Source organism: Vanacampus margaritifer, chromosome 18, assembly GCF_051991255.1.
Source record: "Vanacampus margaritifer isolate UIUO_Vmar chromosome 18, RoL_Vmar_1.0, whole genome shotgun sequence".
In the NCBI taxonomy this organism is placed as follows: domain Eukaryota; kingdom Metazoa; phylum Chordata; class Actinopteri; order Syngnathiformes; family Syngnathidae; genus Vanacampus; species Vanacampus margaritifer.
In genome coordinates this window covers 5,320,683-5,346,683 of record NC_135449.1, presented here as the reverse complement: position 1 = coordinate 5,346,683, position 26,001 = coordinate 5,320,683, and the positions used below count along the sequence as shown (strand labels likewise).

At 38.7% G+C, this 26,001-nt stretch overlaps 1 protein-coding gene across 20 annotated transcripts in view; it reads left to right on the top strand.

Moving 5' to 3' along the window:
• The window catches only part of fbxl15 (F-box and leucine-rich repeat protein 15), a 158,969-nt gene that overhangs the window by 69,231 nt on the left and 63,737 nt on the right, over positions 1-26,001 (top strand). For 16 of the 20 annotated variants that reach the window (XM_077550693.1, XM_077550674.1, XM_077550682.1 and 13 more), the window contains 2 exons: positions 5,475-5,630; positions 24,602-24,732. The gene's annotated coding sequence lies outside the window, so the exon portion shown is untranslated. Of the gene's footprint in view, positions 1-5,474; positions 5,631-24,601; positions 24,733-25,153; positions 25,209-26,001 lie in introns of all 20 variants that reach the window. The other 4 variants (XM_077550681.1, XM_077550680.1, XM_077550669.1 and 1 more) reach the window with 2 other exon arrangements.

Below are 26,001 nucleotides of genomic sequence, written 5' to 3'. Positions count from 1 at the left end.
TTTACATCTCATTTGCATACGAACATGAATAAACATAACGCACGTGTCTCCAAATGTATAGCTCAGCTTTACATGACATAACCTGATGAAATCCCTCTAAAGCACCTGAATTAAATGACTTCAAAGCACCTTAAGACCTAAAAGTCCCCTTCTGCCTTCATTCATTATGCAGATTCGCACCTAATTATTAAATGTGCCCTGCAGTGCTGGATTAAAAATAGGACTGTTTCCTGTCAAAAAAAGCAAGTCTTCTTTATGTACAGTAGGGGTTGTTCATACTGCAGGGGATGGAATTTGAACCCTTTCCACATGGATAGTTTCAACTTGTGCACCCCTTTTATAGTTGAGTCTTTTTTTTTTTTTGGTCAATGTCACATACGTGGAACATCTCCATTTTTGACTCATAGAAATGATATACATGGCGGCAGGAGGGCTGCAGCTGCCCCCCCCCCCCCAGCCCATGGCAGGTCCTGCCTGGCTGTTGGAGAATGGCGTCCCACTGTGGATGAGCCCGGGGGTGGGGGGGTCCCAGCCTGCCGCCCGCCAGCCGCCTGCGTCCCGAGCAGACAGCCAACAGCTTCCACTCGCATGTCGGCAATATGGGAAACAGAGCTCGTGTCCATGTGGGGGCATAATAAAGACGCAGGGGGGCTTTGAACCCACTAAATGTTACTACTCGGGCCCCAGCTATTCCGATTCCTTTGTCTCCATTGAGGTATTCATTTAACCCAAGACCCCCAGAAAGAAAGAAAAAAATACAAATACAGTGCTGTGTATTCTTTTAATTTATTGTTCTTTTCATTTATGTGGGCAGTATTTTATTTTGAAATGGCTTGGTCAGAACCAACGAAAAAGACAAAAAATGGTCACAATAACGCCTAGGGGTTAAAAAAAAAAAATCAAAGTATTTTAAATTTTTCTAACCTACTGTTACATTATGCACAGAAAAGAAGTACTCCTATAATATCGTAAGTTTAAATTAAAAAAATTTTGACAAAATTTTAATGAAAATGTGTTTAAAAGTTATATACAACTCAACTGTACTAAACAAAACAAATTGTTTACGTAACGCACCCTTCAGTGATTCTTTCACGTACCACTAGAGGGAGCCGCTAGTGCGAGGGCCGTCGACGTGGTGCCCGTGGGCCTGTTCCAAAAATAGTTCACCAGTGTTGGGACATTGTGATCGTCTAGGATTGTTGTTTAAATGATCGTTGAAAATGGAAACAATGGAAGAGCGCGTTTTGGATATTGTTTTTTTTTCTCGTAATTATTGCGAGAAATCATTATTAACATGATCTTTGTCCTTGCATAAATTGTCATTATTTTTTTATTTAGAATTGACTATCCTAGTAATTTGTTATTCCATCGATTATTATGGGGGAAAAGACAATACATACATGAACTCATTCAATCACGAAAATGTGTAAAAACGTTTTTAAATACTTTGCCGTTGACTCCCAAAAATGTACATACAGAAGGTGTTGATGCAGCTTCTGACATGGAGAAGTGGCTTAAAGCGATGGTAGTAATAATAATAAAAAAAGAAAAGAAAAACGCCAGCGGGTGGCAGCAGAGTATAAGAGATCATCCAGGGCCATGTTGCAACAAGCTCTTTTTGTTAGTGTTTTCACCAGGAATGTGATTATTGGTAAAACTTGAATGCTGATTGCTGCAAAATGGAAACAGATACAAATATCTTTTTTTTTTTCTGAAAGAAGAGACTAATCTTTTTTTTTGGTAGGTTCCATGTTTTTATAGCAACAGAACACAATTGTCCGTGGGCCTTGCAAAGTCAGTCAAAATCCAGTACAACAACCGGGAGCGAGCGGGCAGTATTTTATTTTGAAATTGCTTGGTCAGAACCATCAAAATTCCCAAAAGGGGGTTAATCACAAAAAAAAAAACCGAGGCGATATTATATTTCCCATCGGTAATAATCTCAATCCAACTAATCCCCATCAGGTGGATGCTCCGCCCTCCCCGCCCCCCCCCCCCCCCCCACTTTTTGCACGCCACTCCGAGTCAAGCTAGCATCGCGTTGGAACCGGCGACATATCTGATGGTTTCCAATCAACGCTGAGCATCACGACGACAATAAAGGGAGCCCTTTTCTTTATTGTGAGGATGATGTTGCGCGTTAGACGGCCGCACGGAGCTCCCGATCACTCCCCTAAATGCGTCTTGTCACCTTCAGCGGCGTCAGCGCCATGAAAATGGCGACCTTGATGCACAGCCAAGTGAGGCTGGGCTCTCCTCCCACGCCCCCCCCCCCCCCCTCCGTCCCCCCTCCGAAGGGATTGTTTAGTGCTCGTAAAGAAGCCGGTACTTTGGAACTGTGCTCTCCTCTCTTCTATGTGTGTTTGTTGTGTGTGTGTGTGTGTGTGTGTGTGTGTGTGTGTGTGTGTGTGATTGTGTGTGTGCTTGTCCTCAGGCAGGCGAGCGAGCAGACTTGATTGTCTGGCGGCCCCATAAGAGTGTTTAGTGCACGGGGACGCTGATGTTATGTGCCGCGCTTATCATGTAAGGTTGAACTTTAAAAAAAAATAAATAAAAAAAATCCCCTCCGTGCCACCGTGATGTTATTGCCACCTCTCCGTGTCTGTTACTGCTTTATTGTCATTGCTTACTTCTGCGCTCGAAAAGGCCGAGGCCATAAAAAATATCGATGGTTTCACGGGCTTGAAAAAAAGAATGGCGTCGCTCGCTCTTCTTCTTCGTTGAGGAAAGTGCGCAGGATGCATCGTTTTTATTTGCGGAACGAGCTAATGGACCGTCGACTGCGAAAATAGGAGACTAACCCTGACCGTGTGGCAACGTGTTGCTAGGCAGAATTCGTTGGGCTCCGTCATTTGTGTCCCCCCCCAAAAGAGCTAGCATATCACTTATGTTTTGTTTTTGAGCATCAGCGACAACAGTAATAGTCTTTAATAGGGGTGTCTGGCGATTAAAATTTTAATCGTGATTAATCGCATGACTTCAATAGTTAACTCACGATTAATCGCACATTTTTACAAATATTTTCTAAATGTACAATAAATTATTTGTATTCGTTTTTATACTCGTTAACATAAAAGTGAAAAAAATGTTAAACTAATAGAAATATGGGTGCATCTTTTAGTCATTGTAACAGTCATTTCATCATAATTCATAAAATATATATATTTTTAATTAAAAACAGCAAATTAATAACTTACTATAGAGTAAAAAATGAATGTGATATTGATTCGTGCTCAGGTAATTTTTCTGCCACTTGATGGCATTATCGCATTTGTAAGACATTGGTGACAGCTTAGTGCATTTTCCTTTTCATCAAATGTCATCTTTAACATGAAGTAACTTGGGAAATTCTTTACATTTTTAAAATTGTAAATAAAATGCAACTTGACCACAGTCTCTACAAATATATGCATTATTATTATTAGATTTATTCCTGCTCAATTTTGACGTGGACGTGTCTGCTGCCTTGCGATTGAATTCCCTTAGTACAGGCTTTCCAAGTAAGGGGCGGTCTTTAATCGCCTGTTAAAAAAATGAGTGGCATTAAAGGAACTTTAAATCAACTTAAAATTAACACATTAATTTTTAACACCCCTAGTCTTTAAACATACCAGAAATAATATCCAAAATAATTTAAAATAATACCACACGGACACATGGACATTCTAGAACAAAAAAAAAATACTGTGTACAAGCAAAAATACTATTTTTAAATTACGTAAAAAATCCAAAATAATATTCGAACCAACGCCATCTGTCGGATTAGAATTTGACAATTTACGGTGCAACCTTCCCTACCAGTTGTTGTTGTTTTGCCCCTCCATTCGAATTCTCATTTTAATCTTCTTTTTTTTTTTTGTGCCACGGTGTTTACGACAGCACCCTCGCCAGCTTTTCATATTCAAACGAGCAAAGGTTTAATTACCAAATGATGACGGTGTCATATGGCGCCGCGATGGCGCCGGGGCGGCTAATGAATGCGAGGAGGGAAGCGCGAGTGCGAGCATTTGAGCGACGGCGGGATCCAAAGAAGGGAGGGAAAGAGCAAAAGGAGAGAAGAGGGGAGGGGAAAAAAAGAGGGCAAGACAGTAAAACATGTTTAATTTGTGATGTTCCGTGGCTGCTCATGGATTAAGAATTTTCAAGTGGTGCCTGCCAGATGGAAGGAGGCAGGAGGGGGCGACATATTTACATCTGTATATTATCAATCACAGAACACCATTTCATTTTTACTCCTTCTTCAAAAAGTAATTTGATGAATTATGGGAAGTCTTCATCTATAAGACGGTTTGGAAATGCTAGCTAATTTAACGTCTGTTAACGGGATGTGGAAGAGACATGGAAGCTTAACCAGGCATGAGGCCCGAATGACGTTGTATTTATGGGCGCGTTTCACATCAACACTTTTGTCTTTACAATAATACTTTGTCATTCACTCCCAAAAACATATTTATATGTTTTTTAATGTTTTTTTTTTTTTTTAAATGCTAGAACATACAGAAGGCTTTGATGCAGCTTCTGACCTGAAGAGGTCGCTTAAAGCAATAGTAGTTATTACAAAAAATGGCCAGCGGGTGGCAGCAGAGTATAAGAGATCAGCCAGGGCCATGTTGCAACAAGCTTTTTTTGACAGTGTTTTCAACAGATTTTGTGAATAATGATGAAACTTAGCTATATTCTAATGCTAATTGCTGCTAAACGGAAACAGATACAAATGTGCTTTTTTTTTTTACATATGAAAGAAGGGACTCTAATCTTTTTTTTTTTGGTAGGTTCTATGTTTTTATAGCAATAAAACTGAATATTCTGTGGGCCTTGCAAAATCAGTCAAAATACAGTAAAACAACCGGGAGCGAAGGGGGTTGCTTCAGTGAAAATGGCTAGGAGTGAATGAGTTAATCGGTTATTGGAATTTTATTCTGCCAAATATCGGATTATTATTATTATTTAAAAATAACAACGAAAATGGATTTGAATGAAAGTTTGTAGTGGGGAACAGTACGTCATACGTCAAATTTGTGCAGATGCAAGAATGTCGTTTTTTTACCGTTACAGTCCACTTGCATCGGAGGTTAGCTGAGTGCAACAGTCGATAATCGATGTTGCTAAACAAGGAGGCTCAGGTGTTGTCGTGCCAAACACACAAACACGGGCCCCTCTGACTGCATGGCGTCGGTCCCGTGGCTTCCCTCCCCAGGACGGGGAACATCTGTCACGGCGGCTGCCATCTTCCTCGGCGGTCACGGCGTCATGCGAAGGTGGCGAGCGAGCGCGGCGACACGGCACACATGGGCACCCCCGACAACAGCGCTCATTAACAGGCAAATGGAGCCGGAGCGTGCTGGCAAATTGAGCCAGATCGCACCGGCGGCCAAAAGCCTCCAAAATGCCAGTCTCTGTCCCTTTCCAAAAAAAAAAAAAAAATTAACATTTCTAATCATGTGCCCGGCTAAACATTATTCTTCATGATTCAGATCATCCATGCTTGGAGTATCTCTGCTGTGCTTGGGTCCAGAGCAGCCAGCCTTGGACGCGCTGCTCGGCCTTTTGTGACCTTCTTTGGGCCGGTGGCGAATCCATTCGGAAATCATCAGCCGTGAGCAAGTCGCACGCAGAGACCAGTGGGGCAGGTAGGAAATGGAAAGCAGGAAAACAGAGGGGCAGAACCCCTGAGTACGATTTAGCTACCGCGGCGAAATTTGACCCACATTGGCATGCAGTATTAAAACACTCCACGGAAGTAATCCAGCTTTAATGTGGATTCTTTCAATTCTATGTTTTGCATTTTAGAAAAGGAATAAGGAATTTCAAATTTCAGTAGATTCACCTTTTCGACTCGAGTTTTCGCTAGTCAGAAAGAAATTACCATAAAAACACCACCTGACATCATTGAGTGCTTTAATGCGCACTCTTGCGATTTCAGTGGCTTGTCCATAGTTTTACAATTTTTAACAAGAATGAGGAATTTCAAAGTGAATTCCCCTTTAAAGACTCAACTTTGTGGTAGTGAACAACGATTTGTCATAAAGAGACCACCTGGCACTATGGACTGCTTTAATGAAGATTCTTTCAGTTCCAGTGAGTTTTTTTATTTTCTATGTGTTTGTCATTTTGAACATGAATGAGCCATTTCAAACCAGTTTTATCTTTTTAGAACCAAATATCAGCCGGTGGGATGTGAATTGTCTTGTAGACTACCCAGCATCATTGAGTACTTTATTGCGCATCCTTTCAGTTCCAGTGAGTTCTTACGGTTTCAGTGTGTTCTTGATCATTTTGTCATTTTGAACATGAAAGCCAATTCAAACCAGTTTCATCTTTTTAGACCCAAATATAAGCCAGTTGGACTCGAATTGTCAAGCAGAGGCTACTCGGCATTATCAAGTACTTTATTGCGGATTTTTTCAGTTCCAGTGAGCTTTTGTTGTTTTACAATTTTTAACAGGAATTAGTCATTTTAAAGTGAATTCACTTTCTATACTCAATTATATACCAGTCAGAAAGACTCATCATAAAAAGTCCATAATGGAGCGCTTTAATGCGTACCCTTTTCAATTTCAGTGAACACTCAACAGTTAGTCCTTTTGAACAGGAATTAACGATTTCTAACTGAATTCACCCTTTTAGTGCCAAATTTGAGCCAGTCAGACATGAATAGTCACACAAAAGCCATCCAGCGTCATGGAGTGCTTTAATGTGGTCCCTTTCATTTTGAGTATCAATTACATTCAGGTTTACTAAGCATTACAAAAACCTTCAAATGGATTTTGGTAAAGAGCAAATTGTGACCGCATTTACATTTAAGGCAGCCGCGTCGTAAACTTTACATTTAGGTCTGATGACTCGCCCCAAAAAAGGTCGCCAAGGAACAGGAAGCTTGACACATTGAATTAATTAGCGCGTTTTGTTTACAGACGTGCTCCGATGTTAATTAATCCGACGACTGCGTGCGCGAGGTACTTTCACGGCAGGTGAAGTGGACGTCTCGTCGGGCTTTCCGTCAACAACTCCGAGCCGCGCGCGGGGCGAGGGTGTTCGACATGATTGCTGATTAATAACGCCAATTAGAAGTTTCAGTGAGGCGTGATTGAGAAAAGAGGGAGGCCGCGAACAGGAATCGGAGCCGCGTTTTATTTGCTCGTATAGCGACTCCGAGGGCCAAACGCTGCCACCGCCTGCCGGAAAGTACAAACAACAAGCAAAGTTGCTCCTCCCGAGTGCTTACTCGCAACTCAGTCAGTAAGAAATGTCTCGGGAGGCCTCTTGCTTGGGACAATGATGTATTTAAGGCCCTCTGGAGGTCACATGGACTTTGTCCACAGCATCAGCGACAATCAATAGCGTTGATGCACACTCAAGTGAGGGGGGGGGGTTAGGGTGCTCAAAACACACAAGGAGGAGAACTGCTAAAACCAGCAGAAGAACGACTGGACAGTGTGGTAATAGTCAGTCAGGCTTTTTTTTTTTTTTTTTAAATAAGTATTGAAGGTCATTGGTTTAATTCATTGTAAATGATAACGTCTCACTCATCGTTTTCTATACATCAAAATATATTTTCCAGATTATAAGAGGGTTTCATTTTGCAACCCCCCCAAAAAAAAAAAATCGGAATCAGAACAGCTTTACTGTAATAAAATAACTAAAAGAAAATCATTATGAAGGGGAAGGATAAAAAAAAAAGGATGGATTTGGGGGGTAAAAAACCTCAGCAAACCGGCACACATCGAGAAACAAGTATTTCTCATTAATTTGTTTATTGTAAGCAATCTGATTCAAAATTTGTATATAATTAAATTGTAATTGATAGCATAAATGAAAAAAAAAAAAAATGCATTTTACATATTCATTTTTTTCCTTAACCTCATCTGATCTGACCCAACGCTCCATTCTAAAAATTCAATGTGGCGCTTGAGTGCAAAAGTTTGCCCACCCCTGACATAAGGCGTAATGTGTCATTTTACGACAAGGGATTACTAATTTATTAAAAATGCATTATTGAATTATGAATTGAATAAGTATTTAATACATGATTACAAATACGTGGACATAGAAAACCACTACTTACCTCTCTGGATATAATATATTTACAGTATATATTGGATTGTATATCCGATACATGTAACAATTTACTGTGTATCTACTAAATGAATGTGCATTTAGTTTTTTTTTTTTTTTCAACATTTTATTTGCAACATCAATCTTTTTCTTCAGCCATTTTTATATTAATATTTTATCATTACTGTCACCTACGCTTCCTTTTTCAAAAAAAAAAGAAAAAAGACAACGTCTGCACAATTGAAGAAGACTTTACCAAGTTTAGCCAATGTTTGGATCCCAGGCCATTTTTGGCATGCAAACTTTAACTTTAAATAAAATTGTGTTTCCTGCGCACACAAAATAAATCACAATTTAAAATCAAATGCAACTTCCCCTTCCAATGTATTTATTTTATTTCAGCATACATTGTAATTCTGCGTCCAAAAGTAGCCGGTGTTCCATCACGCCTGGGTGATCTTCGAGGCCCAACAAAAGCGATGAATGCGGAGGGTTGTCTTTTTTTTTGAAGAATGCTCTCAGTCATCTCGACAACACCTCGCATCCTTCACAAACAAATGGAGGCCTCCTTCGCTGGCTGCAAAGTGAAATTGATCACGTTTTGAGAGCAGAGAACAGTGAGATTGTGAATATTAAAAAAAAAAAAAAAAGCTTCCTTGTGTGAATATAATCCTTTCCCACCCCTTTTTGGAGTTCGTCATCAATATTCACTCGTTCGTCATTGACGCTGGCAGCAAATTCTTGGATGGATGTTCTCCTTTTGTCACTGCGAGTGAGTGCCTGGAATGGAATTTTAAATGAGAACAATTCCCACTCACTTTTTTTTTTTTTTTTATGGACTCTGCTCACATGTCACCTTAATGATGGAGAACTTTTCAATTTACCCCACGTGGCTCTTCGCCACTATCCAGCCATTAAATAGGTCAGGGATGAATGTGCATGGTTTACCCTCGACTCCATGAAACAGATGGGGGAAGCCGGCGTCGTGTTGATAAAACCCGCCGACGCATAATCAATAAGAATAAAAAAAAAAAATGCATTAGGCTCGATGTGCCAAACAAAATTTACCAATGGGTGTGATGAAGACATCTCAGGTAGCGTTCAAAGCCAGTGAACCCGCTAAGTGCGGGTCGTAGGCGGGCGGCCACCTTCCGCCTCCTCGCTGACCCGCGTCGGATGCGGGCGCGGGTCGACGACACCGGCGGAACCCTGTGACGGGGACGCCGCCAATCTGGTGTCAGCGCGTGCCGAAAACGGGCCTATTACGGCGCCATTAGCGTGACAAACAAGCTTGCAGTGTAATTTGATTAGTGCTTGTCCATAACAAAGAAGATGTATTCCGTTTGGCCATTAGGGGGCGCCACTAAGGCTGGCCAATTAATCGATTTTTGAGTTTTAGTGATTTTTCCGACAAGTCTAGTAATTTTTATACATACAATACATGGTGCCCATTTTCATTTCTTGCCACCAATATGACACAAGAGGCGCAAGTACTACTTTTATATTTGACCGTTTTTATATTAGATATTTCAGACACAGAAATAATTAAATAAATAACAATGAATAACAAAGGATATGGTAAAAAAAATGCATTTGTGTTTTTGTAATCTTTATTCACAGAAAAATTCTTCTATTTGCGTCTTCGGGCCCTTTTTTTTTTTTTGCGTAGTAATAGTCCATGAATCCCGCCCCAAATGTTTATGATTATTGCCCCAAGATGGCGGCAAAGAAAAAAATTGCAAATAAATGGAAGTAGATTTTCATATATTGTCACCCTCTTAAATTCATTGCCTAAGTATTTTTTTTCCGTGTGCAATAATTGTTATTATTTTAATTAAATAATCTCCTCATGATGCAATTGGTAAAAAAAATTTGTGTTTACTGAAAAAATCAGAAAAAAATTATTTAGGCGATTATTTTAAGTAGGCGTCAATATTTCAACGCTTGTTTGCTATCATTAGAAATCAAATCCCAGGACGAAAATGTCAAAGCCCAAATTTATTTTGAATAATATTAATGTGTATTTTCTGTTAGTGATTGTGAAAAAGTCTATGTTTTAATTCAATGTTTTAATTTTTAGGTCTTATCACCCAGCCTTAGGTGCCTCTAAATTAAAAATAAACATTAGTTGGGTTTCCATCCACCCATTTTTATTCGAATTTTCAAGAAATGCGAAAATAAAAATAAATGGAAACACTAGAAATTCGAAAAAGGGCCCAAAATTTGCAAAAAAAAGTTTTTACGCTTAGAGGGGGTGGAGTTTGCCCTGTCGCATATCTGTTGTGCTTAGTGTTTCTTTTCAGTCGTGACACTGCCTCCTAGTGGCCTGGCATGTAGATTCCCTGCCACTGTGTGTGTCATTCAAACCTTTAATTCCAAGTTGTTGACATAAATACAAAGATCATTTTGTCATAAAAATGCTAATGAGCGCGAGGCGTTGACCTCCCATCGGGCGTCAGCTGAGGTGAGGGCGTTTGTCGCCGCTCAATGACGCTCGGGCTAAACACTGGCGCAATGTTGTCGCTCTTTTGTCTGCATTCATATCAAAATGAAGTTCTCCGAGGCCCACGCTGATCAATCACGGCGGGGCTCCAGCTGTTCGCCACTCTTTGGCCCGACTTCAACAGCCGGCCTTACAAATTGTCCCTGAATGGTGTCGAACGAGCCCCCCCCCCCCATATACCCCGCCCCCTCCATCCCAGACGAATGCCTCCTTGCCGCCTTCTGCTCGCCGCTATCAGATGGCCTGCTTCGCATTGTCGCGCGACTCACCAGGATGCGGCTCCATCTTGGATGCACGCCGGCTTTTTATCGCGGCGCTCCGTGATGGCCTGTGTCCAAAAGTGCTCAGCGCACTTTGCCGTCAAATGGGATTATTATGCTAAACCGCTAACATCCTAGTTAGGCCTCTCTCCCTACTAAACCAGGATGATGATGATGATGAGAATGGCAGAATCATGGCTGTTGTTTAAAAGTAATGCACTGTTTCTGGTTTGTAGTGAAGCAATTGCTGTGAGTAGGGTGATAGAAATAAATAAATAAATAAATAAAAATAAGACAACTATTATTGGCAGAAGTGGTTTGGGTTTGAATGCTTGAATGTTTTTGGTCAATCTAATCAACCCTTGTAGCTAAAATGTCAGACTTTATGAAACAAGAAAATTGGCAATGATGTCACAAGTTTCTAGCTGTTTCTAATTGTCCAATCACATGACAGCTGATGCCAGAATCAATAATTTTACATCTTAACTCTGGGTTGTTTTTTCAATTGTGCAAAGTTTTGTGACAGCGTTGCTGAGAATATTTTAGCATTCAATTCTGGCAGTACAGATATATATATATTTTTTTTACCTTCTTTCACATTAGTACTTTTTGTAGTGTTTGACTTTGGGATGTTGCTAGGCAGATTTTGTTACGTCATTGTGACATTTGTGGCATTCATTTCTGTCATTCAAAACTAAAAATATTTTTGCCTCAAATTGTCTCCAGTATTCACATTTATGCTAATGCCTCCACAAAATCAAGTAATGACCTTTTTTTTTTTTTTTCTTTTAAATTAGCGTTTACCATTAATAACAGCGCTACGGTTAAACATTTTTTTTGTAATGTTATTTCTTATCCTCATAGCATAATTGCGATAAAAAGTCGTTTTTTGGAAAACAGCACAACAAATTCAACAACTGAAAAGTCCTGTAGCCTTGATTCAACATTTCCTGATTACCAAAACACAAATGTAAGAAAAAATAAATCATTTTTCAAGCTTTTTTTTTTTATATTGTGACAATAGGTTGAAAATGACTAACAAAATATTCGCCATGATTGCACTTTTATTTATTTATTTATTTATTCACAAACTGAGCTATCAAACGTTTTAAGTGAAGAAATAAAACGTGTGAAATCACGGCTTTAACGATATGCATTTATTTTTGTTTCAAAATATTATAATGCTATTCTTTGTGTGACACTGAAACAGCAGCTGAACCAAAAGCAAAATTATTGTTATATCCCTTCGAATCATTTCAAAATGCACAGAAATTAATCAAAGAATTGTGGCGAGCGCTTGATTGGGGTCAACGGCACAGCAGTGTACGAAGGCAGTGACGACGAGTCCCGCCGTGATTTATTACCGGGCCAGCCGCACATATTATTATGAAATGAGTTTATTAGTTTCAGAGCGAGTGTGACAAGCTCCATCGAACTACATGAACGCCTAATTTGCTTCTGCGGAAAACATTCCAAGAGCAGCAATAGTGAATAATTACTCTTGCGCGATCATGATCTTGCAGTATTCAAGTTTTTTTTGTTTGTTTGTTTGTTGTTGTTTTTTTTGTAGCATTCGTCATCACAGAAGAATGTCGACTAAGCAATAGTGTTGTTACCGTGTACAGTGATGAGAATCTTTATTAAAGATTTGGGCTACATTAGCCACATGAGAAAATGGCTAGCAGTAAGTTAGCATAGGTTGTTGTTAGCTAATGTCAGAGGATATTTTGTGGAAGGAATTCATGTATTTTATGATTGTAACAAGATAAAATAGCATCTACGTCAGGCTAAGTGATTTAGCTTTATTAAAGATTTGGGCTACATTAGCCACATGAGAAAATGGCTAGCAGTAAGTTAGCATAGGTTGTTGTTAGCTAATGTCAGAGGATATTTTGTGGAAGAAATGAATGTATTTTATGATTGTAACAAGATAAAATAGCATCTACGTCAAGCTAAGTGATTTAGCTTTATTAATGATTTGGGCTACATTAGCCACATGAGAAAATGGCTAGCAGTAAGTTAGCATGTATAGGTTGTAGTTAGCTAATGTCAGAGGATATTTTGTAGAAGAAATGTATGTGTTTTATGATTGTAACAAGATAGCATCTACGTCAAGGTAAGTGATTTAGCTTTATTCAAGATTTGGGCTACATTAGCCACGTGAGAAAATGGTTAACAGTAAGTTAGCATAGGTTGTTGTTAGCTAATGTCAGAGGATATTTCGTGGAAGGAATTCATGTGTTTTATGATTGTAACAAGATAAAATAGCATCTACGTCAGGCTAAGGGATTTAGCTTTATTCAAGATTTGGGCTACATTAGCCACGTGAGAAAATGGTTAACAGTAAGTTAGCATAGGTTGTTGTTAGCTAATGTCAGAGGATATTTTGTGGAAGAAATGAATGTATTTTATGATTATAACAAGATAAAATACCATCTACGACAAGCTAAGTGATTTAGCTTTAATTAGAGATTTGGGTTACATGAGCCACATTAGAAAATGGCTAACAGAAAATTATCGTGTGTCGTTTGTAGTTAGCTAATGTTTGAGGACATTTTGTGGAAGAAATTAATGCATTTTATGATTGTGACAATATAAAACAGCAGCCATGTCTTAGTTTTAGTTCAAAATGAGAAAAAACTGACAGAATTGAGATTTTCTGTCGGAACGATTCTCTCCCGTTTAGCTGTCGCTGCTAGCACTTTAGACGGCAAGTAGACATAATAGTGCAACATTATAGTGTCGAGTTTCACTTCTTTTCTCATTTGGGCACAAATTGAAAGTGCCTGTTTGAAATGACAGCGGCATTAGTAGGATAAATATTCCATTTTTACCTGCTAACACGGCCGACATTAAAGATCTTTCTCCTCCTCCTTCTGAAACAAAAGCGCGATCAACATCCAAGGGCTGCTGCTTGTCAGCCACATATATATAAAGATAAATGATATGATGGTGAATCCCACTTAATGATGCACTTTTAATTTTCCGAACACGGACATTTTCTGGCTTGCGAATCAAGTGCAAGCTAATTATGGATAGGAAAAAAAAAAGAAAAGAAAAATGCTCATTTTCAGGGATAATGGAAGAGAAATGTTGTAGATTAATGGCGCTATTTATCTTTTTTAAATTTCTATCTTCCCCCCCAGTGCTGGTGACGGTGCTCCCCAAGGAAAATATTCATAAAATGGAATTGAAGTGTAATAGGTTAGCACTTCTTCTTAAATTGAATTTTAGCCCATACAGTTTTCAGTTTTATTCTTCTTTTTTTTTTTGCACCATATCTATTATAGAGAAGGATCATGTATCTTTGTCATGACATATACTCTATTCTCATTTCAAATTATTTAAAATAAAAACGAAAAAGAAAAAAGCATGTCCCTCTGTCTGCTGACAACACCGCCAAGTGTCAGCCATGTGTTTCCATTAGGGGCCCCCGGGGCCGTCCAGGGGTTTGTTCGTTCTATTATTTTCCATTTCAGTCTTTTATCTTGATTTAACGTGAGCTTTCCTGAACATTCCCAACCAACCGACCCCATCGTCCTCGCTCCCTCCTCCTTCTGCCGCCGTTCAATTCCCCTTTTAGGCAGTCAAAAATGCTGCGGTGGCGTAGGCGGGGGGGGGGGGGGTGGTGGCGGGTGGTCCTCGGGGGACGCCGTGTAGAGCAGTTCAAGGTGGAAGAACTATCTTTAGACATGCGGCATGTTTAGAAATATATAGTAAAAAAAAAAACACCTGGAAAAAAGGACAAAGTACAAAAATAGATTAGAACTTCCCAAATGGGGTCTTAAAGTCTTGTTGTTACACGATTACATTTAAAAAAAAAACAACACTGAAAATGAAATGTTTTTGAAAAAGTTGATGAATATATCTATTTGTGTTAAAGTTGTTTGAAAAGTCTAAATCAATGAATCTGTCAATTATTTTGTCGATGAATCGGATTTCAATTAACATCAATTTCAAATTGACAGTGCAGAAAATGAACAAACTTTAATTGCTGGTTTGGTCTGTAACATGACAGAAAATAAGCGAAGTTTTTCAAAGCTAATGCAAATATTTTATTTTGATTCAACACAAACATAATCAGTTTGCTTTGATGAAGGATTACGGGTACGGGTATTTACTGTTTGGATAATTAAATTCTGAGGACTTGGACAATTTAATATTAAAGAAGGTATCTGTACAATTAGTTATCAAAAATACTAATTAATTTGATAATCAATGAATTGTTGATTTTATATATATATATAACTATATTCTATATAAATCAAAATTCAAAATACATAATGGATGCAATGTGAAATATTTTTGTCTAACTTGTTCAAACTATTTAAAAAAAAATGTTTTTGTAGAAAAACATATACATAATCTATATAAATCTGAAAACCAAGATGTTACAGAGTCTGTTATAAAATGTTATTTATCATACAAATAAATATATAAATGTTTTTTTTTTTAATGCATGTGCACTTTTAGAAATTATGCCTGCTTCTAATATTTTGGTGAAATTATTTCGTGCTGCGAGAGAATTTCAGAAATTCACAAATTTAACAAATTCAAGCTTTATAAGGAATTTGTTTTGTTTTTTTAGTAATACAACCATTTAAAATCATGCTAATGTGGATTTCTTCTATAATAACAATAATAATAATAGTTCAATGAAAGTAAAAGAAATCTTTTTAGTAGCTTAACTCTGGAAAAACATGCTTCTTTTAGGAGCTGTGTTTTGGTGAGTCTGGCTTGCTTGTGTTGCTTCGTATGAATGACACCAAACAATCCAAACGTAATTCGATTGCCGCTGAGCTGTGCACGTTTACACCCGAAACTCATCATTACATGTTCAAACTACTTTGTGTCCTGCCGTTACTTGTAAAACAATACCGACAGGAATATGATTGGATTCTTCTCTCAATAAGAACATAAAGAAGCTTGTCAGTCTCCACTTGCGCGTTATTACTTAAACCGGTCGAAATTGGGGATATTCCGCTCTGCGCTCACTTCGTAATTGATGACATTTGGCTCGGACCCGGCGCAAATGTATCATTTTCTGGCTAGGATCCCCCTCAAGGATTGTCCCCATTTTTTTTCTTCTTTTTCCTTCCCTGCCTCAGATTCCTATTTAGAAATTCTATGAGCTGCAAACCTTAAAGAATATATAACACACAGGGACGCTCTCCCCAATCCTGACCTGTTTATGCCGAGTGCAGAAGATGATAGGCTGTCAGGCCCCCGGCGAGAAAAGGCCCCCGGAATGAGGCGAGCTATCCTTTAAATTGCCAGGGTGATAGTTGCAGATAATACCAGAAATAAATCAGACCACGGTGGCGGAATATTTCATTTGTTATCCATATTCCTTATGGGCAAATGGTAGTGTGGGGGTGATAGCGAAATGTAAAAGCGGCCATTTTTTTTTCTTCTTTCGCCCCTGCGGGATTGAAGCACTTGAGATGCTGATTTTCACATGTGAAGACAAAGTGCATGCTAGCTGCCAGCCTGCCACAGATAAATCCAGCAGGCGCAGACAATTACTCCTTGTAATCTTGCACTATTTTATTTTATTTTTTTATTTCTGTCAGGCCTTCAAACTAACAGATACAAATGAAAATTACTTAGGATTCAAATATTTAGGCAGTATTACAATTTATAATATTTTGTACAGAAACTCTTGACAGCTTGTAAGAATTGTAGTCAGAATCAGATTTGTAGTCACTCAAAGACACCATAACAAAATACACAATTAGGACTTACTATATACACAAATGTACAAAGTACACAGAAATGAAAATTATGAAAAGTCTTTGCAGGTAACAATAAAAAAAAAAAAAAAAAAAATCCTTCACTTTTTTTTCAGATAGTCTACTATTTCCTGTTGTTTGCATTGTACAATTAGAATAGCATCGTAAAATAGAACAAAAGTAAAAAATAAAGGTATAAATAGGTTTTTATGTAAATTATGAGATTAGCCTCGAAACAGCAATGACCAGATGTCGCTAGCTAAGGTTGTTAGATAAATCGTTATTTTATTTTATCATCATTCCCAAACAATTGTGAGTGGTTGAGTAAAGCATACCGTTGTGTTAATAACTTTAATTATTATTAATAATAATATATTATTATTATATATTATTAATAATATAATTGACCTTTCGCGATTCAGAAAAAGCATATGGGGGGGGGGGTTTCTCTTATTTTTCCCCAGAATTTATTTGTGCTTTTTTTTGTGTGTGCAAAATGTACATTGAATTTTTATCAGCATTTCTTTGATCCTTCCTCGGGTCTCCTGACAACCTCGCGAATCTAGCTGGATTCTGAAGTATTTGGTTTAGGTGAACGGTAGGAGATTTTTAATAGGTTTTAGGTGAATTAATGTGTACACGCTCGCACGCGCGCACACACACACACGCGCGCACGTGCACATACGCACATGCAAAATAAAAAATTTTAAAAGAGAGAGAGCAATGATGATGACATGTCGAATCGGTAAAATTATCGAATGAACAATACTGAGCTCTCTCGGAAAATTTTTTTGGGGGAAGAATTTTTGGGATTTGAAAAAAAAAAAATCCCATTGCATTTCAATGGGTGTCAATTATACGCATATTTTTGCTATTCCGTTCCGTCTCCCGTGAATAACGGGGGGCAACTGTAATTCCCAAAAAGCTTCGTCAAGCTAGCCAAAGACTTTTTTTTTAATTGAATTTGAGTGAGATCAGCCTTAAATTGTATCGATTTATTAATGATTACTGTATTAAAATTCGCGTAGCTTACCAGTTAATAAATGCTGAAAAATCGCTACATTGTTCATTCACTTTTTTTAAATAACACAAAAAGTTTGCAATTTTTTTCTTCTTCGTTAGCCATGCTGCCCTATTTTAATATATCTACAATTAAATTTTATAATAACCCAATGATGTTTATTAATACAACTTTTTAGGTCAGTTATCACTGCATTATATTTGCTACTCTATCCTTACTTTTTGTCCTAAATCCTACTAAATTTTCTGCCGAGCGTTCCCATCGTTTCCCGCCGCCCCGTTATTTTATCAAGAAGTTGTTTAGGTGGCACGCCAAGGTCCTGTTGTGGCATGGCCGTACATTATGTTAGCGAGATGACACCTCAGACCTCCCACCGCCCCCACCACCCCCCCCCTATTCCCCCCACGTCCGCGATGGCACTTTTAATCTTTATTTCGTGGCGTTCATCCTCCCCAGACCTCTCGTATGTGCGCTCATTTCTCCTTTGCCCATTTTCGGCTAATTTCGCCGCCATCTGCCCCGAGCATCTGTCGGCCATGGGCGGAAGAAAAAGAGAGAGGGGTTGGGGGGTTAAGGGGGGTGGGGGTGGAGAAAAGAAAATGTAGCTTTTATTCTTCTTCAAACTTTCTTCTAAGGTCGCCGCCCCTCTCTAAGCCCTTTTAAGTCTAATTCTACATGTAAACCTCAGACCTGCTTCATCCTCCCCCTGAACACGCACGGGAAAAAAAGGGGGGGGGGGGGGTCATATCCTTTCCATGTCCAACCGCTTAGTCAATAAGCACTGTCAACAGGAGTGCACAAAAGATCAGAAAAGTGCAATTGTAATTTTTGGACAATGGTAGCTAGCTCTCATAAGGCGAAAAAAAAAGGCGACGTCCCCCCACTTTCCCTACCCCTGCCGACCCCACCCCCCTCCAAAAAAAATTTGAAAGGCTGCCGGATTACAGACATTCTTCAACAGGGCCGCAGTTACCACAGAGAGCTCCTCACAGACCCCCCCCCCCCCCTTCCCCCTTCCCCAAACTCCCCCCTCCCTCGCCCTTCCCCATCTTTGTGTTTGCCGTGTTTGACCGACACAGAACCCGTCATAATCTCTTCCCCCGCAGGGACCCGCGCCATTTGTTTGGCAGCCTCTACAAATACATCGAACCCCTCTCCTCCCTCGCCTTGTCTGCGCCGCTGTAGCCTTTTGGCCGGCGTCTAATTAATGCTTTTCATCGCCACTTCCTGTTCATTGTTCGAGCCGCCACCTCCCACCGGTTTTAATCCCAGATTTAAAGCGGAAAAGTCAGCCTCCCTCTGTTTGAGTGGCTATATAGGGATTAAAATAGCAGATGATGACTTTTGTACATATTCATTGCTTTAGAGAAGTTCTTCTCCCGTCGAGTATATCCAGCATCGTGCACTTGGAGAGGTCAGTCGGGATGTTTACAGGGACCTCCTACGGAAGCGGTCACCCACATGGTACCCGCCAAGGACCACATGAGTTTCGTGCGGGTGTGTTATAAAAATAGCTTTGTGTTGCTATTCTAAAAAAAATAAAAAATAGTGCTACCAGGGATGTGATTTTTCCGCTAATTCGCGGAATTCCGCTTTTTTTATCTCCCCCCCCCAAAAAAAAAAATTCCAATTTTTTTTTTATAGTAGTTCATTGTGTATGCACATGACTCCGACAGATAACATCTTCTGCTATAACAAAGACATTTGTGGTATGCTCTAATATGAGTTACTTTTCATTTGGTCATGATACAATTATTTGTTCATGAAATTTGAACTCTTCAACATTATTTATGTGTTAACTTAGTAATCACATTAGTTAGATATGATGATATTCTCAGTGATAGTTTTTAAAAGCAAAGGCAGTCCAATGTTTTTGAATGTGACTGATTTTGAGTTGACTAAAACTGCCATTTTATATGGGATAGTTCAATATACATTGAAAATTTATGCTGTTGTTTTGTCTATTTCTTTGTCATGTGAGTGCATTGAAAGTACTTAAAAACACGAAAAACCCATGAGCACCCATGTCCCCCCACCAGGGCACTGCCCTGGACCTAGCTGGGTGCCAGCGGCCCCCAGACCCCCGGCTAAATTTTCAGATAATTTCACTTTGGTCAAATCACATCCCTGTGCTACTTAACAGTAAACTCAATCTAAAGTTTTTTAAGCTATTCTTTTTAAAATCACCCTTGCATTGGTGTAAATTTGTAAAAATGTTGTAAATGACTATATATTTTTTTATAATAGTATAGTTCAAAGGTCGAAATTGTAGCACAGGCCAAGTTGTAGCATTCGTTGAGACAAAATAGCAGGCGCAATGACGTTCAGATGATTTACCCCTCAAATCATTTGAGCAAATTTGTAATATCAGAAGTGTACATCAAGCTGGTTAGTTTTTTACCATGTTAGCTAGCTATACATTGAACTTATCTACTTTCGCAAATCTTTCCATAGAAACTTAGTAACAAGTCACCGAAAAACTTCTTCATGATTTATGTAACAGAGTAGATCTGAAAAGCACAATTATGTAAAAACTATTTCATGGTTTGTATTGTTTTTATACCACGCGGGCTAGCTATGCAATGAACCCCTGCTGATTTTGCGATTTTTTTCTGGAGAACTCAAGTAACAACCAGTCGCCGAAAACACCTCATCTTCTATCACATTTTCTGTTACAAAGTAGAGGGCAAAGTTAATTTGAAAAGTAGAACATAAAACAACAACATCATGGTTAGCTTCTATTGTTTATTACTGTTAGCTAGCGAGCTGTTAGCTAGCTATACAACGAACGCGCATGATTCACCTTTAACAAATGTTTACTGTATGTAGAACCTAACAATTACTCGCTGAAGAATAATTGAATAATATTTTTCTGTGAAAGCTAGCTATTCGTGGCTATATCTGTATTTTACGGGGGGTTATTTGTTGTTGTTGTTGTGCTAGCCTAGCCTACCTCCTTCTTGGTTGGACTTGGACAACAATGACTGGTGTGGGTTTTAAATAATTGCTACGTTGTTTTCCCACAAAAATGAGTTTAGCTTTTAGTTGACTCGGAATGAAACCAGGAATTGTCACAGCACGACACGATAAAATTAGCCACTTCCTCGTTCTTGTTTAGAACTTTGTTAGTGTTTTGTCACGCTCGGCGCTTTTTACTGTATAGCCTTCATGTAAGGGAAGGCCGTTTGCGTTAATGACACGCGCAGAGCACATCTCCATAAGGACTGATCTACGGCCACCGCGGCCAACTATAGCAGCTATTTATGGCCCCTCCCTCTGCGAAGGCGGCGTAATTGGTTCTCCTGCCGTGCTCCCTCCCCCGGTGGGCTCCACAGGGAGCGCTCTGATGATAACTCGCCGCATTATATGCGCTAACTTTTCCACAACGGCTAACGCGCTCTCGCCTTTATTGCGCCGCCTCATAATGGCCATCTCCGAGTGCCGCCTCTGGCAAATAAATAAAAGCTGACATAGTAATTTACTCAAATCTTCTCTACTGTTTCTTTTTTTTTATTTTTTTTAACCCTCTTGAGATTTACCCTCCCTGGAACAACAATTATTCCAAAACGTGCAAGCTTTGTGCCTGCGGGGAATGAACATAAAATCTTGGTGAAAATTTAAATATTTAAAGCTTTTGGAAGTGCTTGCTTGGCGAAAGACATTAAAAGCTTATCTCACTTCCTCCACAAATTAACCTTTCTCTAATAGGGGCAATGGCTCTCATTTAGAGAGACGACACGCAATTCCCTACAGTCTCGGAATTTTTTCATCACAACCAAAATGCCGACACACGATCAAGTGCAACCTTTAAGATCAAACACAATCTGTTCCGAGATTTTTTCCATTTGCTTAATTTTCATGTAAAGTTAACCAATGTTAATATTAAACGATAAAGACTTAAATGGTAAATTGATTTAAAAGATCCTCATACTTTGGTGCTATGCTCCACCCACATTAGGCGCCATAAAACCAAAATGGCTGAATTTCTGGCATGGGTTCGTCACACTTTTTCTTGCGTCCATTTATGATAGATATGTCCACCAAATTCCATGTAGATCAGGAAATTTTGTGAAAATTGTTTCTAACTTTCCATCGGATGCTACTGAGTGAGATTTTTTTTTTTGGGCGGGGGGGGGACAACAACCTGCCTACCTACCAACCCATCAGATACTTGCCTGTCTACCTACACACCTACCTATCCACCAATCCTTCTACAATTCATATAAATTCATAAAAACAAAGCTCCCGGTGACCCAAGACTTTTGCACAGTGCTGTATATTTTAACTATAATGGGTAATTTCAACTGCATTTACCTTTGGATTATATATGACCTCAATGGTGGCATCATATTTTTTCATCCATTTGGAATAGCCTTCGGAGGACTATTTCCTAAAAAACTGGAATGGATTTGGATTCCGGCCCCCGAAATGCACCCAAAAATGTCCCAGATTGCTGAATATTGCACTGCTGGCCCACTTTGTTGATGGCCTCCAGTCTGCCTGACATAAATACTCCCTCACAGACACACAAAATGAGAATTGCCCCCACGGGATCCAATGAGTCTATCATACTTTGGCTAAACATAGACTGGGAATTAGTTGACTGGATAATCAATTTGACGGAGTGCCTCGCAGCAAGGGGGTGAGTGAGAAGCACAGACGTGAACAAAAAAAAAAACAAAAAACAAAAAAAAACTTGTCATTTCAAAGCTTAAGCGCCAACAAGACAAACGACTGTATACCTACATTTTTTTTATTTATTTATTATTATTATATTTTTTTTCTGTGTGGTTTGTAACAGCAAAGCAGGTCAACGCTGAGCACCTCCGAAGCAAAAATGACTTGGGAATAATTACTTACTATAAACTCCGGCCTCTCCAGGGAGCAATTTGCCGAGCCCAGATGGCCACCAAAATAGGATTTAGGTGCCACGCGCCGCTCACAAAGGGATAATCAATTACCCAAATATCAATCGTGGCGCAAATGGCAGAGAAAGGCGTCTTGGAGGAGGACATTTGAAAGCTGATGTTTCTTCATCATTTTGTCTCTTTGTCACATTTGAGAGGGTCAACGTGATTAAAAACAGTCAACGCTATTTTATTTTTTAATTACTTCTGTGCTGTTTGTGTGTAACAATTTGTCATAATTATTAGCTAATTGTATGTCAAACTAGCTAGAAGTAAACCATGCTAGCTGCGAACCATGCTAGCTACCATTTAAGCGGTAAAATGTTAGCCAAACTGGTTGGAAAAGTCGCTAATATTTACATTGATTTATTTGTTGTGTATTTGTTTAGGTTGTTTTTTTTGTTTTTTTTTTTGCCATGACTGTTATTGTCAGTACTAATAATAATAAACTAGCTGTATAAAAATTAGATGTGTTTAAACTTCATCCCAGGCTTTATATTTAAAATGACTCTTTTTGTCAGTTCCTTGAACTTTTTTAGTCATAGCAGGAATGCTAATGAGCAATAAGAAGCAAATAAATAAGTAAAGGTGAAAAAATTAAAGTATGGCCATGATACATAATATTGCCCTTTTTTTTTGTTTTTAGCATAACATGTATGCTAGCATGGGCCCAAATAATAATAATAATAATAATAATACATTAGATAATGTGCTGGCGGAAGAAGAACCTGCATAAAGGAAAGCACACAAGCTAAATATATTGTAATTTAGCATATTTTAAGGTGACAGATAATAATATTTCTTATATAAATCATAAATATAATTTGTATTATAATATTCCCATGTTTTTATCGTATCTGTTTAGTTTTAGTTGGTAGGTTTTCCACTAAATCTTTCACCTGAAAAGTTTTTAATTTCCAATCTTTTTTTTTTAAGTAATTAAGAAGTCAGGAAATGTAAATGAAACGTCTCGGTAAGTTTCCATGACAGTGATTTATAATTCATAGATCATCTTCCTCTTTTTCTTGACTTGTTCTGACTCGCTAATTAATCTAAAAATGCACAAACAAGTAACCTTTTGCAATTAGCACACGGCTTTATCTCCTTCAGCAGACTCGAGGAGAATTTGGAAGCTTAGAATTTGTTACAGGACTCTAAATAACTCATTTGCATGACCATGTGAGTTTAGCACAGTCTCTGCAACATAGAAAATAGTTTGACATCATTTGAAACAGTGTAATATGTTTTATTATACAGCATTTTCCAAGTTTGTTATATTGAACGCACGAGTTTCCATGCAAAGTGAAGAGGGGAGAAAAAGCTTTAAAAAAAAAAAAAAAACTAAAAAAAAAATCCTGCCTAATGATAACAAATGATAATGTTAATGAGTTGTCCAAACATAACAAATGGAAAGAATTACGGCCTCCGAGGCATGCTTGCGTCATTAATGCACGATAACAAGGAAACAATGTGGGGAAATAACTTGGAGAGAATAAAAGAGCTTCTGGCCAATATTGATCAAATATTTGCGTGCATCCAAGTGTAAAATTTTAATATTCATTTGAGCACTTGAAATAGGTCAGACTATCTGAAGATCATCCCATTTAGGAGGGCAAAATAATAACACATTTGAATGCGATTGGTTCTTTCTGAACACAGCCACATTTACAGTTATAAGAGGGTGTGCAAACTTGTGCAAGTGCATTATCTCAGTTGTTTCTTTTTACTTCCTCTCCTGAAAACCTTTTCCGATGAGTTGTGCAGGTTATGAGTTCACATTAATGGTGCACAAAGCTTTGCAATCATTTATCTTGGTATATATATATATATATTTTTTTTACAATTCAAAAACCTTGCATTATATCAGGGGTGTGTAGACTTTTTATATACCTGTTTATTAAACACTGCCTGTCAAAATTTACTGTAAAACTGATACATAAAACAAAAGAGAATAAAACATTAGATATTTAAACACGAAAAAAAAAAAAAAAGTCTGTTAGCTTAATGCTAACCACGTGTGAAACGTCATAGATATAATGTATATTTTTTTTTTTATTTGCTAGTTTAACACATATGGAGAGCATACAATATACTCACAGACATATATTCTCTCTGCCCTGTAGAAACGGATACGGGAAGTTTAGTTGGGGACCTTCTCTGCCTCTTCTTCGTGCTACTAATTACGCTGAATGCCGGATGAGCTTCAGGCCGCCTCAGTGCTGCTGTTGTGGCACAACATGGTACTACACTGAAGGTGAGTAACTCTCAATCAATTCAGACTTGCCTGTGAACTGTAAAAATAATAATAATAATAATAATAATAATAGTAAAATAAATAAATAAATAAAAAGGGAACACTGCACTTAACTTTTTGCTTGCTTCATCCGTTTCACCACAATCTTACTCCCCACGCAACTTTTAATCCATTTTGCGGCAGCCTTGCTCGGGAACTCCGGGATTACACGCCGAGGCCTGTTTCTCTCTCTCTCTCTCTCTCTCTCTCTCTCTCTCTCTCTCTCCACTACGTCGACCTTGTCTGCTACTGTTAACCCTCGGCCCTGAGCACTCCCAACACACACTCAATCACACACACACACACACACACACACTACGACACCCCCTGTAACCACACGGCCGCCACTGCTGCCACTATCTCAATTTGTATTTCATCTCAGACTTGACGGAGAAGAAGGGAGGATTTGTCTTGATCGTCCATTCTCCCTTGAGGAGGTAAATCTTGGGACTGCATGACGGGCTAGCCTTAACCACACGTAACGTATGATTCATGTTACTGTACACACACACACACACACAAACAAAACAAAAAACAATAAAGGCCATACTGGGCAAAGCCTCTGGATTTTCCCGCGAGTCTGCCGTATCTCGCTGCCATCGGTGTCACGTTTCAGTCTCCCGTATTCCACTCGAGTTGTGGAGGTGACATTTGTTTAGATTGAGAGATTGTAGCAGCAGTGACTGTCTAGGCTCAGTTTCAGTTTCAAGACTACATTTATACTAGTTAGAGGCGTAGCTGACATGAAAACCAGAGAGTTGTCTATGTGTGGAAAAACAGGAAGTCCGTAACTTATCATTTATACAGTGACAGGGGGACAAGGTTAAGAAAGTGCTTTGGGCATAGAAGACATTCACGTGTATCCTGTAGTATTTATATGTACAGTTTGTTTTGCATTTGCCAGTTGTTTAACTCATTCACTGCCATAAACGTTAAATAACGTTTAGTAAAATCCTATGGAGGAGTGCCAAAGACGTTAAAAGACGTTTTTTTTTTCAAAACAGAGGTGAAACTAACCATTTTCTATTGTTCATTACTGAAAAACGGAATAAGGTAGAAACAAACTTTTTTTTCTGATGAAAGATGAGAGTCAAATCTTTCATTTGGTAGTATGTGTGTTTCCATAGTCCAAACACATAATTTTCTGTGGACCTTGAAAGATCAGTCAAAAATGCTTAAATCGGCTGGCACCCACGGCATCCCTTTTCTGAAAACGTCTGGCAGTCAAAG